Source organism: Dermacentor silvarum, chromosome 8, assembly GCF_013339745.2.
Source record: "Dermacentor silvarum isolate Dsil-2018 chromosome 8, BIME_Dsil_1.4, whole genome shotgun sequence".
NCBI classification, from domain to species: Eukaryota; Metazoa; Arthropoda; class Arachnida; order Ixodida; family Ixodidae; genus Dermacentor; species Dermacentor silvarum.
The window spans coordinates 32,703,610-32,721,630 of record NC_051161.1 but is presented as its reverse complement, the minus strand read 5'-3'; the positions used below and the strand labels follow the sequence as shown (position 1 = coordinate 32,721,630).

Here is an 18,021-nt window from a genome sequence, read left to right as displayed (position 1 = left end):
TAATATATACATAACTACGCGCAACTGCATACGGTAAACTTCAACGCACACGGCACATCTATTATCAGCTGTATTTAACACATACGAAACATTGAGCTCCGACCCGGTTACACAACATAAACTCCAAAATCTTGCTCGTTCCCATGAATATCCTTAAAGCGACAAGCGCTCTGCTTTGTAACAACATCGCTGGCCATGTGCCAAACACATATTTTTTTTTATTACGAATCGCGGATCAGCTAAGAAGGTTAAATTCTCCCTTAGTCTTCGCTTCAGAGTATATCGCACTTTTTCAATTTCCTAACCCCTTGAATCCCCTGTGAAGTGTAATAAAATGTATAGTCAAATTTGAGGCACGGAATATAAACTTCATGAGCGATGAGGACCGAGAGCTGAGGAGATGAATATAATACGCTAGCCCAAGCCACCGACATATAACAAAGAAAGAGAGAGAGAAAACTACTAAACGCTTTGCGAACAATTATTTGATCTTGTAGGCGACAAAAAATATTTATTGAGTAACCTAAGCAGGCTGCCAGTGATTATAGTCGACAATTATAGTCGACAAAAAATTATAGTCGACAACAATCACAGCGAACATACTTTTTCTTGCATCAACGTGGCGCTATGGTATCTTTCATTGCTAGATATTACACATGACAGAGCTAGTTCAGTCGTCATTTCATACAGACCACTATAAGGAACAGCACAAGGCAAACATTCAAAGACAATCGGAAGCTAATATTTTTTTTTAAGTCTTTGGGCGACGATTAATGCACGTAAGAACATCTCCCCGTTATACGTAACCCTCTGCAAATTATGCTTCAACAGTGAGATGTCTAGAAAAAGTAAAGAAAATAAATCAAAGGAAGAAGGATTAATGAGTCAGGCGACACGCAGGGCTGGGGCAACACTTCGCGGCAGCTCCCGAAAAGGAATCGGTCGATACAAATTTCCAGCCGCAGCTTCGAGGAGTTGCGCTCGAAGTTGATGAATCGGGGCGGCGTTCTCTTCGGATCCCTTCCATTGTGCACACGGCACACATCTGGCGCTGCGCAATTTAGGCCACCGCAAAAACTATTTCGGGCACAAACTGTGAACAATCTGGCGGCTTCCTGGTAGGCGAAGTGCTCGAGCACCCAGTTCTGATCTCGCCAGATGACTGTTCGTAAAAAGCACTGACGCATAGCACTTCTGCCTTTCTATCTGATGCAGTAAACTAGTTAAAAGAGAGAGATAGAAACGGGGTGGGAAAGGCAGGGAGGTGAAAAGATTCTGGTTTGCTACCCTGCACTGGGGGAAGGGGAAATGAAAGGCGGAAAGAATAGCAGAGAGAAAAAGCAGTCACGAAAAAAAATGAATAAAAAATATAGAGGAGGTTTGAAACGTCCTTGAGAACTATAGTCTGTCGGGTAGTCCACTCGAACGCAAAAACTTCAAGAGTGCCTTGACTGACTTGTTGTGTGACAACTGTACAAGCCGGCGTTCTAAGACTGTCTGCTCCGAAAGTGGCCGGTCGTCAAGACGCGTCAGGGCGGTCGCAAGTGACTTCCTGTGTGCGCTGTATCCGGGACAATGACAAAGTACGTGTTCGTTAGTTTCCTCGTCACCGCAGTGGTCAAACGCAGCACTATCCTCCCATCCGATGCGGAAAGCAAACGACTTCGCAAATGCGACGCCAAGCCACAATCGGCAAAGTACTGTTGTTTCGGGTCGGGATAGTCCAGGTGGAGGTCGAAGTCGAAGACAGGGGTCCAGTCGATGCAGACGTGTGTGTTGCAAACTAGGTGTGTTCCAGAACGATTGTGTGGCATCGTTTGCAAGCACTCGAAGTTTCGCTGCTGCATCTGTTCTTGACAGCGGGATTGGTTCCTGCGCACCGTCTTCATGAGCAGATCGAGCAGCTTCATCGGCATATTCGTTGCCCATTACGCCACAGTGGCTAGGGAGCCACTGAAAGGTGACGTCGTGTCCTTGCTCAACGAGGCGATGAAGGAGCTCTCGGATTTCGAGGACTAGTTGTTCGTAGGGTTCACGGCGTAAGGCGGAAAGCAAGCAATGTAGAGCTGTCTTGGAGTCACTGAAAACACTCCATTTTTGAGGTGGTTCCTCACGAATTATAAGTGCGCTACGAAGAGCAGCAAGCTCTGCGGCTGTCGATGTCGTCTGGTGTGATGTCTTGAACTTCAAGGCGCAGATTTTCACAGGGAAAAAAAAAAAAAACACACAGATCTTGCAGAACTGTCCACGGTGGTTGAACCATCAGTGTATAGATGGGTATGATCACTGTGTTTTTCGTATAGCAAGATCAGCCAAAGTTGCTTGAGAGCTGGTGATGAGAGTGGTGCGTATAAACTAGTTTAAACAAAACTAAATGTTTACTATGCTCGGGCCATAATTTTACACAGAGACAGAGAGCTGTTTTTATACAAAGGCATAGAGGTCGGCTGCTGCGCTCTTGCCTGCAAAGCTGCGCTGGGGAAGGAAAAAATGGCAACGAAGCAGCGATAGAGGATCATTATAGGAATATTGGCGTTATGAATGCTGGTTGTTAACACAGCCGCATACTTAAAAGAAAATTTTGAGTCCAGTCCTGTGTTGGGCGAAAATCGTAGTGCCTTCACTATCGGTGTAGCTGCCACTGTAGCAAACCTTAGGTGGGGCCAAGGGCCGAAAATAAAGTCTCGTGGTATTGGTCCGGAATTCATGGGTGCCAAAGAGTCGCAAATCTGTATCTCCTGCGTGCATGCTTGGGCGGACGCAAAATATATGGGCGCTAGTGACTGGTGCACGATAGCATTCCCAATCTGGGCTGCTGTCACCACCGAAGTGGTGCGCATATAACGCAGTGTGAAATCCACACCAAGTCTTTTTTGCGTACCAAACTTGTGTCGCAGCGTTTGAGTTGAGGTGGCATGCAAAATTTTATTTCGGTGTGGATCTCGAGCTTGTGAAGACACCGGTCGTGACCAGTTGGCTGCGCCCAGTGATCTGATCTGAAGCTCCCTATCACACGAGCAGACAGAAAGTCTGCACTAGGCCTTGAAAAACAAACGTGCACTACAATGCCATCATGCAAGGTAGCTCTTAACTCGGTGTACGCAAGATCACTGCCTTTCAGAGAGTAGCCACTGAAATTTAACTATTCTAAACAGAGTCGTCAGAAATGTTACTTAAGAAAAAAGAAAAGCAAATGAAAGAAAGATCGATTCAATACATTCAATACAGTGCGCAAGTTTCATTACGCCCCGAACAAGTGCACAACGCGAAAGTGTTCTCTAAAGTCAGTGTTATTCAGTGAATGCAATTTTCCTTGTGTGCTGACATACATGATATTTCAGCCCGGCCTAAAAACGTGTCTAAAAAAAGAGAGAAAAAAAATCAAAGCCCCTTTCTTAAAGAAAGATGGTTGAACGCGAAGCTTTCTCCCATGCAAACTGAATCAAAGTCCAAAGCCAACGACCACGCAATGAACCCAAGAAATAAAAATGCTGAGCGACCCTATGCGATGCATACGTTATCTGATTGCTTGTTTAGGATTGTATTTTTTGAACGTTGAAGTTGAACGAAGACACATTTCGTTAAGTTGCATAGCCTTTATTTTAGATCACGTAGCCGTTGATTACACGCACACACTCACACTTTCACGGACGACTGTACACTTGCCTTGTGATCGCTGTGGTAGACGGTCAGAGGCCCTGCCGTTGCCGATACACGGGATCGACCTTACGGGGACGATCGCGCTCGCGCATACGTTCGCGTACGGCAGCCTCCTTCTTCTGCCGTGTGCTGCAACAGCGGCCTACCCATGGTGACGGCCGGGAATGCATTGCGTGACGCGCGTAATGCAATGCAGATATATACAGTTCGTCTGGGTAGCGTGGCGTTGCATTTCCCACTGTTCTTATCGGTACAACTGCGAATGTAAACTGTAGTGTTCTACGATACGTACGTTGTGCGCCGCTGTTCTACTGTGTGCGCAGATACGCAGATACAGTTCCATTGTACAAGTCGGCTTTCCTGCAGTGCTTTTTCAGCGCTCACGGACGAATCAGTGAGACATATAAAGCTTCGCTTTAAGAAAGCGGCGTTCTTAAATTTTCTTCCCCTTTTTCTTTCTGACTGCGACTGAACACAGGAAAAATGCACGCATTTTTTTTCACGCATTTATGCACTAGAAGCATCCGCTGTTTACCAACGTAGATGACAAAAGAAAAAGAAAGGAGAAGCCTTAAATGTTGCCCTTAAAATGAATTATATTCAAAGAGTCGAAGGGGCGCTCATTCCAGCAGCCGTGCAATATGATGAAACCTTAGTTTCGACGTCACCCGAGTCCGCCGCGTGAGCTCGCGAGCCACAGCGTTCTGCAGCTGAGCACAGAGCTCGTCCATGGTTTCGAACCCCGGACACGGCGGCCGCATCCCGACGAATTAAAATACCGCCCTTTTACAAAGCTTCGGGTGTACGCTAGAGAACACCAGGTGGTCGCAATTAATCCGAATTAGCCTGAATCAAACAGTAGTAGTGTACGGCCTATACGCTGCCGTTAATGGTGGCGCGCGCAGACGGAGAAAATGTACGCTCGTTTATTTCGGGTAAGTGAAACAACTACCGACGATACGCTCAATTTGCGATTAGGTGACCACGACTCGCGTCTACAAGGCAGACTGCAACAAGCAATCATAGTTGGTTCAGAGCCAAGAGAGGTCTCTTCAGATGGGAATGGATTTCCTAGGCGTCTTGATCTTGTGAACTAGCTCCAAAATGTCGGGACTTCGCTCAAGCACTGCACAGCGCGAGCAACACCTGCCCGAACTCTACTCAGTACTACAGACACAATCAGCAACCGATCGTCGCGAGGCAGGCAAAGTCTTTCAACGCATGCAGCTAGAAGTCCAACTTTCCATATCTTCCGCGCTATATAAGCTGTCATTCGCAAACCGCCAACACCCATTTCTCTCGAGCGTTGCGGTATGAAAGAGTTATGACGCCAACGAAATATGGCACGAGTGTCTCGCTATCTGCATTAGGAATAAGCTGCAACACTCGCGACATGTTTCGTGCGTCTCTTTCACGTTCCGCGTACACCACTATAACACTGTAGGATCAAGCATTCTGCTTGACAAAAAAGCAGTCCAGGGAAATGATGCAGCCCCGACGAGCTACCAGCTGCATATTTCACGACAGCGGGCAAAGGCAACGCTGCCTCTATGCTCGCGCTCATGCGAATGCAGCTATACTATGCATGCGTTTGATAAACACACATCTTTGCCACCGATATCTCCTGACAAGCAATCGCACTGCATAAATTTCGCTAGCTGGCACCGAACAAGCTTAAAAAAAAAAGAGAGAGAGAAGCTTTGTATGCGTGTGAAACGAATTGTTCGTTGTTATAGCAACTTTCCGGAAAGGCCTCCAGTATTTTTGTGTTGTTATTAATTGAATAATTAGCAGTGAGTATTTATCGAAATTGGATTGTCTACCCGAATGACCACAATTGCAATACAATATTTGTATAGCTCATTTGAAAATATAATTTTCGCTTGTTTGCGACGCGTTATCGTTAGCGTAGCGTTCTACTTTTTTTTTTTTTTTTTTTGCGTGCTTCAAAGGGAGCCTGCGGTACCTATAAAAGGCTCCCGCGGCCCACCACTTGCACGCAAAAACAGATTATATACTGTGAGTGTATAGTCACTGTACCTTGTATTGACACTGTGACCATAAAGTGAAAGGTTTAAAAAGTTAAATAATTATTAACTACTATAGTTGTTCAATTAATAAGCAGTGGCCGAGCAATGGAAGCCTCGTGCACCGGAGTCCACTTTCCAACAAGGGCACTTGTCTTTATCATGACCTCGTCAAAAAACGCCCTTCCTGCTTTTTTTTTTCTTTTAATCTCTCTCTTTCTCTGTGTCCTCTTTCCAACCCTTATTTCCCCCAACCCAGTGCAGGGAAGCAAACCGAAAACTCTCATCTGGTTAACCTGCCTGCCTTTTCTCTCTGCATCTCTTCACTCGTAGAAACGTTGGTTTCAACCTGACACATCCCTGTTCGACCTATGTCGAGAACTTCAAGTTTCCCTATTCCTGAGAACCCCTTATTATTAGGAACAAAAAAAGAAAAACGCTCAAGCTTTCCCAAACAGGTTGCTAACTATAAATAGTTCGTTTCATGCGCGCCAACAAAGGTTCGCTTCCCAAAGCTTGCTCCCTGTTAACTAGGACAACTGGCATAAAAGATGCACACCAGCGAATCTGCTTGAAAACGAACCAAAGAAGAAAGTAACCAATATCGCTGAGACAACGCTCTCTAGACTACACTGTATAGGCAGCTACGCCGGCGTCAAGTGATATACTATATATAGGTTCCTCCGCTATTTTTTCTTATTTTCCTTCTCCTACTTTTTTCGTTTGTTCTGGTTTATTCCATACATTCCTTAGTCGCTGGAGTTTATCTTTGATGATCGGGATACCCGGCTCTTCAGTGGCCCCATTTGCTCATTACTTAATAAACAACAACAACAGTAGCTATAGAAGTCAATCGGGCTTCATCACGCGAGCGGAGACATTTGGCGTTGCTCAGATATGCGTATATTTTACGCGATTTCACAGTGTGCCCAGTTGAGAAAGAGAAAATGGAAATTTTGTGCCGTATAGCGGCTTGTACACAGGTACACCGTGCTGCCGTAACGACAGAGAGAGAGAGAGGTTCGCACGTCGGCGCGCTTAGCTGGCATGATAATCCACGTGAATGCACTGACAAATGCAATTATATAAACAGGACATGCGACACTTAGCACGTACATAAAGCAACATATAAGACTAAAACGTGTCTTTGAGACCAGTGTCTCGCAGAACGTCTGGCAAGACGACGACAGAAATTCTTCAAGCAGCAAAAAGGAATTTCCGTTGGACAACCAGTTGTACAGCCTGATGTCTTATCGGCGTTGTAAATTGTCTAGTCGCAGTGACAGCAATGCCTATCATTTGTCTGTTTTGTCATTGCACAACCCAGTTTTTGCCGCAATGGCAGATTCGTTATAATGACAGAAATTATTGTTACAATAATACGTCAGGCGTACGACACATATGCCGGTCGTATACTGGTACGTTGTGCGTCGTCACACGCAAATAAAAGAGCAGAATAGAAGGGGGATTGTCCAGTGAGGAGCCAAAATTGGGTTCACGCTGCTTCCAGAGCCATTTCAGAAATGTCACGTCGTTATAGAATTACATCTGTGAGCGGAGTGCTACTTCTACAAGGCCTAAAGGCTGTAATCCATCGTCGACGTCAGAAATGACAGCAAAGTTCTCTACCCTGTCACAGGTGGCATTTCGCGCACGCAATACACTTCGAGGACTCAAAGGGCAGATGTCAGGCCGCTTCACCGCACAAACGTTCGCCAAGGTGTTTGACGTTCCTAGCAATAATCTGATCAAAGGATAACGTGAACACCTAGCAGCAAGTAGATAACGACAAAATGTTTTACTAAAGGCGCCTCCTTTCTTTGAAGTCGCGACTTTGACATCTCAAAACATGCAGATAGAAAGTGCGAACTTGAGCAGTTAATCAGGTTACTGTTCAGCACACATATAGAGAGAAAGTTTAATGGTGTCCAGAGAGGTGAGTCTATAGCGATAGGCTTGGCACGCTGTACCAGTGAGATGGGTGAAGGAAAGGAACACACACACACACACACACACACACACACACACACACACACACACACACACACACACACACACACACACACACACACACACACACACACACACACACACACACACACACACACGCACGCACGCACGCACGCACGCACGCACGCACGCACGCACGCACGCACGCACGCACGCACGCACGCACGCACGCACGCACGCACGCAGAATGCCGCTTCGACGGTTGAGCGTTGCATGATGTATATACACGAAGGTACAGTAATTAGTTCAAGAAAATTATTTAGAATACTCTATTAAATCGAGCAAAGTAAAAAAAATAAAGTTAGAAGGTTAACTGCCTAACTGCAATAATGAATCAATTAAGCATTTTGATTTCTGGTAGAAGTAATGGCCACCTCATCTGGTAATTTAGATGAAGGGTTAGAATTGTGCTATCTGTCAAAACACTTTGTGCACTTTAAATGAAAAAAAAAAAACTGAATAGCATTGCGCTATAATAATTTATTTTGCACGACGCGAGCACGAACTGTTGTTTCGCTGACTGGCGTAAAAGCTTTTATGAGGCTATACCTGCCCTCGTCAAGCTCGTTTTCACCTCGTCCTAATCCGCACTGTTAGGGTGTCAGCTGTCGAAATGCTGCACGCACACATCGTATAGTAATGTGTCTCGCGCGCAAGTTTCGCGGAGTTGATGGAACCAGTCATGACTCTTGATCAGTGAATAACATGTGTCTTGCGAGATCCCTTGGCCCATGTGGTGCTGTAAAGAGGGGCACTCCCACAGCATATCGTTAAAATCGCTGTATCCGCCGCAGTCGGGACACGAAGGGGAGTCCTCCGCGAAACGACTATAGATCGAGAGGCTGGGATACGAGTGCGTTTGTAATAACCTAAGTGTACCGATTGAGGCCGTGATAGGTTCGGTGGGGCAACGGAAATGCCCTGCGAGCAAGTTGATAATGCTTTGTGACTTCGTTAAAGTTGGAGAGTATGTCCCTAAAGCGGGGGGGGGGGGGGGGGGTGTTCCGTCTCCGCCACCATCGGACCAGACCCGTCGCGGGCCCCGCCCGGTGCACCGGCCCCCGATAGCCCGGCGCGGCAAGCGAGACCTCGCGCCCGAGCATGGGCCAATTCATTGGCGTTGACAAGCCGCCCTACTGTCGACCCTACATGGGCCGGGAACCAGGTGATGGTGTGGTGAACAAGTACTTTTCCTTCGAGTATCTTGGCGACTTCCTTACAGACGGCCCCAGATGCGAATGCTCTGGCTGCCGATCTCGAGTCTGTGTAGACTTCCGTTTTGCTTGGATCTAACAGCGCTAATGCTAGGGCTAGCTGTTCTGCCTTACCGGGCGACGAGGTAATGATTAATGCGGCTGAAAGTACCCGGCCCTTGTGTCAACGGAGACGACCGCAAAGCGGTGTTGCTAGCGGAACGCTTGTATTGAGCGGCATCGACGAAACAGGCTCCCGATGCGTGTGCGTGTGCGAGTTTCAGGAGTGCAGAGGCCCTATAGCCAACCTTCTGCCTGTATTGTGTTGAGGATGTACGTTCCTCGGCAGCGGAGAAACCTTAATGTAAGATCTAGAGTGATTTGGCAGCTGCGTGTTGCGTTCCATCGCAAAAATGGAATTGATGTTAATGCCTTCAAGGATTTTTGGCGCCGCGATGGTGGACGAAAGTCTAGCAAGCTGCGCCGTCTGCTGCGCTTCGATGACTTCCTCTAGGGTGTTGTGAATACCTAGGCTCATGAGGCTTTCGGTGTTAGTACGCATGGGGAGGCCAAGGACCCTCTTTATACTCTTGCGAATTAGCGTGTTTAGTTTGGTTCTCTCGTGAACTTGCCATTTGTGCATAGGTGCAACATAGTTTACATTACTCATCAGGAACGCGTGGTAAATCCTGAGAAGGTTGTATTCTTTGAGCCCCCCTCTATTGTTGGATACCCTGGAGATTAGTCTAATTACTCCTTCCACGTGCGAGGTGAGTCTCTTGATTGTGCGACCGTTGTGCCCGTTGGCCTGATTATCATGCCTAAAACCTGGATAAAGTCAACCCTTGGGATCGTTTGCCCAGTTTTCCCGACCCGAGCGCGAACTGTTGTTTCGCTGACTGGCGTGAAAGCTTTTATGAGGCTATACCTGCACTCGTCAAGCTCGTTTTCACCTCTTCGTCCTAATCTGCGCTGTTAGGGTGTCAGCTGTCGAAATGCTGCACGCACACATCGTATAGTAATGTGTCTCGCACGCAAGTTTCGCGGCATGTATTGTGTATCATCTGTCGCAAGTCGCATTACATATCTTCTTTTACAGTTGCGTTGCATACCTTCCTACAAACACGTACTAATCGCGCCTTACGATTTTCTTTGTCGGACAGAAATTAAACGCACGGTAGGAGAGCTAGTGTTAACGGTCTTATAATTGCGACCGCTATTATACTTTCCACTCATCATCATCATCATCATCATCATCATCATCATCATCATACATATCTATGTCCACTGCAGGGCGAAGGCCTCTCCCTGCGATCTCCAATTACCTCTGTCTTGCGCTAGATGATTCCAACTTGCACCTGCAAATTTCCTAACTTCATCACCCCACCTAGTTTTCTGCCGTCCTCGACTGCGCTTCCCTTCTCTTGGTATCCATTCTGCAACTCTTATTGTCCACCGGTTATCCATCCTACGCATCCTCATGACTCCACAAATACTTTCCACATAGTAGTAATAAAAAGAAGTAATAATACAAGAAACGTCGCAGTCTCGGGAATTCAAGCTGGAGAGAAGTACGAGAGCAAACGACCGCATCCATACAGTCCGAGACACTCTCCGGGATGCTGAAGACACAGATGGCGAGGACAAGTTGCGCCGAACAGTATACACTGACTTCCGAACTGGCGCGCGAGGACGCGATGCGGTCGGAGAGGAACTGGCCCATAGATAAGGAAGATGAACACGTGACATAATGTGCACACAGAAACACGAATCCGCACCGCACAAGACGCCCCCAAGTGAGGATGACAAACATGTGAGAAAGCACGCACGAGTCAACAACACGGGTGAGTTCGAGCAGCGGCAAATGCGTGCGAAATTTGTTGCGATAGTTGAAATAATCTTTACAGCGACACATCATAAATAAAAAAACAAAAAAAAAACATCGACATTGAGCAGAGATCGGAGCGTGCAACTCGAAGGTACACATTAGAAAACAAGAATTAAGGGACATCAGTACTGCCGGGATAACAACAAGGAGTTAATGAAATGTGTATATTCGAGTATCGGTGAGGAAGAGAGAGGGAAAGGTTGAAGTGGGCGCAGCCCGTTGTTCTGTCCCAACACGAGTGACAACGTAGCTTCTCGCCGAGAAATCGAGGTCATTCGTCTCATTAACCCATTAGCTTCACATGTTCCATCTCTCTCCCCAAGACTCCCCCCCCCCCCCCCTTTTTTTCTTTTTTTCAATTTCTCCCAGACAAAATATGTTCCCAAAGTCACCAGTTTTCACGACATTGACATTAATAGGAAAAAGAAAAACGTGAGTAGAGACTCAATAGAGCTCTACTCTACAATATTGCTAGCTTATTGTAGAGCTCTATTGAGCTCTACAATACGCTCAATAGAGCTCAAGCGGTGACTCTGAGATTGTCACAGACAAGAACTTATCCTAGTCCAAGCTTTATTAACAAGCTATATCCAGAAAGAGAGGTACCAATGAATTGCGAGAAGTGTAATGGCATCATTACTCTGGATCATATGCTTTGGCAATGTCCTGTGGCTTTCACAGACTGCGACAAGGAAAGAGACTGGTGGCGGCGAGTGCTTCACAGTGGAGTGCTTTTAGATCAAGTACAGGCCGTACAGAAGGCCCACGACACGGCGGTAAGGTTAAACCTTGCTGTCCCGACGTGGGAGCCGCCTGCGTCATCCTAAGGGTTGATCTTCAGGACTTGAACAAAGTTTATCATACCATACCATACCCACTGACCTGTATCCCTAATGTAGAGATCAGTGGCTACACTGCGTTGGACCCTCCGCTGTGCTGTGACTACCGAAGCGCTCTCTGTCGGCACTCGTTAGTGTCACAATGAAGTGCTTCGCTTCACCGTTCCTAGATGGCGACTATCACAACGGTTGCCGGAAATCAGTCGTGGAACCCGGGATAAAATACTTTCGTGTTAAAAAAAAAAGAATTATGCATAACTGCATGTTCCCAGAGTATGTATATTTCTCGCACGCCTCGTAATGGCCGCACTATATCATTTTTATGGTAAATGTAGGGGAACGAAGTTCCGGCCAATATAGCTTTGGCGTTCGTATACGGTGTGGTCTATGATGTATCACGTCGGGGGATGACGCTGGTGGCTCGCCACTATGATATATGGCCTACAAAAGATGAACTATTGAGATGCGATGCGATGAGATTAGGGCTACTCATAATAATAATAAAAAATAATAATAAAATACTTGTATACAGGCGAGACGAACATTCGGCAGTAGCGCCTGCAGATGCTCTATCGGATGTACTTTGCACAATATTTGTATTTTATTCTTTGCCCACTTATAAACTTGTAAGTTTGTTACTTTAGAGTTTAGAATAATCCTCGTAGCAAAGATTTGCCTTATTTTTTCATGTACAAGTGATGTTTCAAATCGGTGGGGAGTGCCTATAATAGCGAAATCTGAGCATTTCACACGCGCTTAAACACGAAAATGGGAAGCTTGCGACAGCAAAACCTTCTTCTCAAGAAAATTTCCCACTGACATAAAGAATCGTTCATTAAAGAAGAGAGAGAGAGAGAAAAAAAAAGAGAGATGAGAGAGATAGTCACACAATGGAGTGTTTCCCCTTTTTTTTTTCTTTTTTCCCGAGTGACACCGCCGGGGCGAACTGCACCTTAAAGCACGGCTCTAACCGCCCCGAGCGCTCAAAGCTGACTTTCGAAATATGAGCTCTGTCTAAACGCGTACTTTCAGAAGCCAACCCCAAAGGAAGCTGCTTGGGGACTTTGCACTGTCTTCCTTGTAGCTACGATAAGTTGCTTCGTTCAAAAACATTGCGAAAGGAATTCCAGCCGGGGATTTATTTTACGGCATTATCGTCAGAGCAAGATGAAAAAAAAAAAAAAAATACCCAACGGCATAACGCTCTCACACGTAATAAAGGACTTCAGTAAAGTGTGAGAATTCAGCAAAGTATGACTGGGACAGTCTTTCGCATTCATTCCAAGAGTAAGGTGAAACCATGAAATGTGAAACCAGAGTGTTTGCTTATGATAATGAAATATCTTCACGCTTTTAGGCTCGTGTTGACTTACATTGGCGGACCTGAAGCTACCATTCACCCAGTCTTCAACACCAACATTATGTGTATTACTATCGTTGCTGTCGGTTTTGAGCGTAAAATTCATAACTGATCGCTTCATAAAACCGCTCTGTGCGCAGAAAGAAAAAAATTTACTGTCGTAGACAATTGTTCCCGCTTACGCCAAATTGTGTAATGAGGCACTATTTCGGTTCGTGTGCTTAGTGTAAGGCCTATAGAATATTTGCTGAATGAATAAGTAGTAGCCCTGCGACATGCCTTCGCGAAGGATCGTCTACTTTGTGATTTATTGTTAGCGTTTCCTTTGTCCACCACGGTACGTCCTCCTTTCAAAGAAATTGCCATATCAGGAAATTGACACGAGCAATCTGCGAAGCAGCGACTAATCAGTCACTCGTTTGCAAATAACAACGCATCATTACCACTATAATCCTGATCAGCCTAATTAACTCCGCTACAGAAAGAAGCCAATCTCAGGTGTAATCCCATGTCCTCTCTCCCGTGTGGGCACGGCATTTAGCTGCTGTTGCTGCCTAGACTAACGTTGGTTTCAATGTTATTGTTATACATAGCAACTGGTACGCCATTAATTACATGCCAAAGCGAAGTGGACAACAATCGTAATCAGAGAATCACCGACACACGCAGTCGCATTTAATCCACTGAACTACGGCAGTAAAAGAGCCGCTGCAAATACACATACCTTGCCACTGAATCGCAGGCTTGAAGTGCCGGTCTCCAAGGATCCTGCAAGAAGGGAGATTACGAATGGTTAGTTCCGGTACAAGCACCAGGCAAACCGACATAATGAGGCGCTTTATAGCGGTCGCTCGTTTCATACCGAGTCGGCCAACATTACTTGTTGGTGTACTGCGTCATATTCATATGGGCAGATGACACTGGCTATGTAGATGGCGTGTCGCCAGTTTCCGCTTGCTACAAGGCGACAAGTGCTGCAGATGAGACGACATTCGGAACAGCACCGGACGCGCGCCAGTTTCACGGGATGCTTGAACTTTATAAGCGAAGTTCTTGCCAGATCCACGGCATCGCTCGAACGCATACGGCATGCATGCGTGTACTAGACGGGGTGATCATTTTTAAGCCGTACCGAATTTTAACGCGAGAGCATTACGGTCCCCGTATTGCAGAAAATCCGGTGTCGGAGGAGGAGGAAACAACTTTATTTTGCTAATTTGGCTTAGTGAGGGGTGGCTACTAGGTGATGCCTCACAGCCACCTCCTCAGCTCTTTTGATGGCCTGAAGTTGAACCTCCAGGTTCGGGTTCATAAGTATCGTTTCCCACGCTTATGGCGAGGGAGCGGCCAGGAGATCTGGCGGGAGGGGGGGGGGGGGGATCTTCTCTGCAGTCCCAGAGAATATGATTTAGGGAGGCTATGGAACCACATAATGAGCAGTGTGGGTCTGTCACGTCAGGGTAAAAGTGTGCGTATATTTGTGGGCTGGGAAAGGAGTGCGTTTGGAGTCGGCTCCAGGTGACTTCTTGTCCTTTGGTGAGCTTGGGATGAGGTGGGGGTTTTCTCGGTGTTGTCCCGCATTGTCCATTACCGAAGAAAAATGCCATATATATTTAGGTTATGTGTATGCATCGCCTTGCTATATGACATGCGGTATATACGGGTTATATTGCCACACCATTCTATCACTAAAGTTGCCCATACCTGATCTTAAATTCTTCACAAAGTTATTCCTCGGAATTTTGAGAACGACAGCCCACAAACAAATGTCATGAAACAAAACACCGAGAGCGCATGCCTTTTTAAATATCGCCTGTGGAAGATAGCACAATTCTTGCCCTTGAGTTGGATTATTCGAAGAGGCGGACATAACTAGCACGAGAAACCGAAACACATATTTAACTAATTAACAGCAATTCCCTAATTAACTTCTTATTACTTCACTGGATATATTGCAATTTACGAACTGTAGCCGGTGAGCTTGCAAGACGTCTCCACTTGCAATGAATTTTCAGGAGGACACCAGTTTGGAGATATTATTTCCCAAAGCGCGGGACGAAATACATGTGCGTTCTAGCTACTTTTGTGCTTCAGTGCATAAAAGAGCGTTTAGTTAAAGAAGTAAGTGGAACAACAGTGCATTCTTACGGCGAGTTTGATGGCGCATATCTCCAAACTGGTGTCATTCTCGAAATCCATTCCAAGTAGATACGCCTCAAAAACTCCCCGGTTACAATTCGTAAATTGCAGTATGTGCAGTAAAGTAATCAATTGAGAAGTTGATTAGTGATTTTTTTAATTAGCTGAATATGTGTTTCGATTTCTCGTGAAAGTAATATCCGCGCCTCTCTGAACAATCCAGCTGAATGACTAGGATTGTGTTATCTGCACCAGGGAAATTTTTTTAAATACCGTAAAACTTACAAATGATCACCCTATATATATGCGGTACTTGTAAACGCTTGCCCCGAGATGAAGGATGCGGAAGATGCATCGTGAACGCGCAATGTTCCTACAACATATCACTCCGCTCGCTGGGCCACGTGATCTGGCGCAGCTGTCGATGAAAGCTTGAGCGCCCGGTGTCTAGAGCGGCAACATTTCTTAGTACAGAACAAAGATCCAAAGCGACAAAACACGATTTTTCTTCATCCTCGTTTTTATGTAAAGGAGGAGTTGACGCGTGAACCAAGTGTGTTGGGGTGTAGAGCGTGCTTGTTTGAACTCTTTATTTTATCGACGTGATCAAATGAAGAGACTTTCGTACCAGGAGATGGTCCACTCTTTGTTACTTGGGGACAAGTAGCAATATGTTACAAGTCACAGAACATCATCAAAGGAATATCGGTACATAATAAAGTGATCTACACAACCAATGCTCATTTCACAAAATATCCCACTAGTGGAACAAACACATCTTAAAGTGTCATGAACACTTTCTGTGTACACGTAAGCTGGTAATTTGTTATTATTATTATTTAGTGTATGCGTGAGCCAGCACTCAGACTTCATGGTCGTTCCTGAGCACGGTAAATAAACGATTGATTGATTGATTGATTATTACTCATTTTTAGAGCGGAACTCTAGGCGCCCGTTCCTCGGCGTCGCTCGTAATCGAGCGAACGAGCTCAGCGAAGGATGAAACAGCGAACGCGGACCGCAGCGGGAGATTAAAGACAGCGATAGCGAAGAGAGAGAGAGGAGGAGGAAAGTGGAAGAGGAGGAGGGTGCAGCGGAACCATGAGGCGGACAACGGAGGAGAAGGGTATGGTGAAAGCGTGAGATGAAAAGCGCTCTGCGGCGACGATGGCTACGAGATGGCGCCAGAGTAGCGCGCGTCGTCTCTTCACCGATGACGCCACCGATACCATATATGGAACAAAGCGCTGCGTGAGCGGAGGTCTGTCTGCGGCGGCTGCTGTGAATCGCGCCCACGCGTCACCCACGCGCTGCCTCTCGCGATCTCCCGGTTAGCGAGGCAGTCACGCCACACTTCGCTTCGTTTGCAACGTGCCGCACGAGATAGACTGTCCGCGCCAGCTAATGTATCGCGAAATGAAAACACGTATAGAGCTGCGCTCAGATTTCGCATTAGGGAGTATCGTGTTCGTCGGTGAATTTTTTTAGCCGTCCCATGGTTACTACGTATGCTAAGAGGAAAAGAGTAGCCGGCACTATACATGATGCGAGCGTAACCCTTCCCATACATTGAAAAAAGAAGGAACGGAAATAATGCTTTCTTTTGATAAATAATTATGAGCCGAAGCGAGAAGACTGAGCAAAACTGCGCCCTATGAAGTCAAATTCAAAAGGAACAGAATCGCTGGTAAAATGTGACGCGATACCGCGGTCACTGGGACAACTAAACGCAACTTGGCAAAAAGAAGGAAGGAAAGAAGCTACATAAATTGTTATTATTATCATCATTTGTTTTGAAAAACAGGAAAGGGGAAAGCGAGGAGCAAGGCTGGCAACCGCCACTAGAAGGGGCACAACGCCTGCCTACTCTTCAGAAAGGAGGAGACAGAAACATAGGAATGGAAGATAGGAAGAAGGGGAGAAAAGATGAAAGAAAGAGGAAAATGACAAATCTCAAAGAATAAAGCAGAACACACACAGTAGTACAGGTCACACACAGTAGGGCCGGAGAGAAAAGATAAAAAAAAAAGAAAGACACACGACGCCACGCATTGAGACTGCAGTTGCGTAGCCTTTACGGCTTCCAGGTTAGGAAATGCTCGCGTACTTGCGCATGCGCAACGCACGGGCGCATGGTTCAGGGACGACGCAAGAGAACCCAGCATCGCGGCGAACACCTTCCTGCCCGGGGGGCTTTTTTGGGCGAGCTTACTTTCGCTCCGGCGAGCGTAATGTATGTCAGAGCCCAGATTGGATCCAGTAAAACACACCTGCACCCCTTCCCTATCGGCGCGGCCTTGGAATTTCAGATGTGGCGCGGCAGCAGCGATCGTCCGTCTCCCCGGGGCTTAAATCGTTTCCGTACGGTGTTCGCCGTCCTTCCTCCTCGTTCACAGCAGCACCCCCCCCCCCCCCCCCCCCCCCTCGGCCAAACTCTTTGCGTTAGCTGAATTTTGTTTGTCGGTCTTGTTAAAGTGCTCCTCCGCATTACGTTGTTGAACCTTTAGCGACGATGGCTATAAATAGCGACGTGCTATGAAGGGCAGAACGTACGGCGCGCTTAATTTGACGTCCTCTTCCCTTCCGGGCAACAATCGAACGCTTTTCAACACTTTTCTTTTTACCTCTGTTTTGTGCGTGCCTTCTAGCGGCACCCGTACTGTAAGCGTGTATACCCTAGAGTTTCTCTCTATATTACCTAGAGGGAAATCTGGCGCTGCTGCGCTGCTGTCTGCGTGGGAATGCCGGTATATGGTGACTTCGGATTGGCACCGTTCTTGTTTTTGGAGAGCCAGGACACCTTGAGGACGCGCCTGGCTAGCAGCGTTCCGTCTGTCACAATGATTCATTTCCTGCTAAAACAGCACGTAAAAAAGCTGTTTTAATTTTATTTTTACACAAAAAC

At 46.5% G+C, this 18,021-nt stretch overlaps 1 protein-coding gene across 1 annotated transcript in view; it reads right to left on the bottom strand.

Annotated features, from left to right (window-relative positions):
* Positions 1–13,749, bottom strand: part of LOC119460983 (uncharacterized) — a 108,685-nt gene extending 94,936 nt beyond the window's left edge. Inside the window, exon 1 of the mRNA XM_037722148.2 lies at positions 13,702–13,749. The gene's annotated coding sequence lies outside the window, so the exon portion shown is untranslated. The remainder of the gene's footprint in view (positions 1–13,701) is intronic.
* Between the last annotated feature and the right edge of the window lie 4,272 nt (positions 13,750–18,021).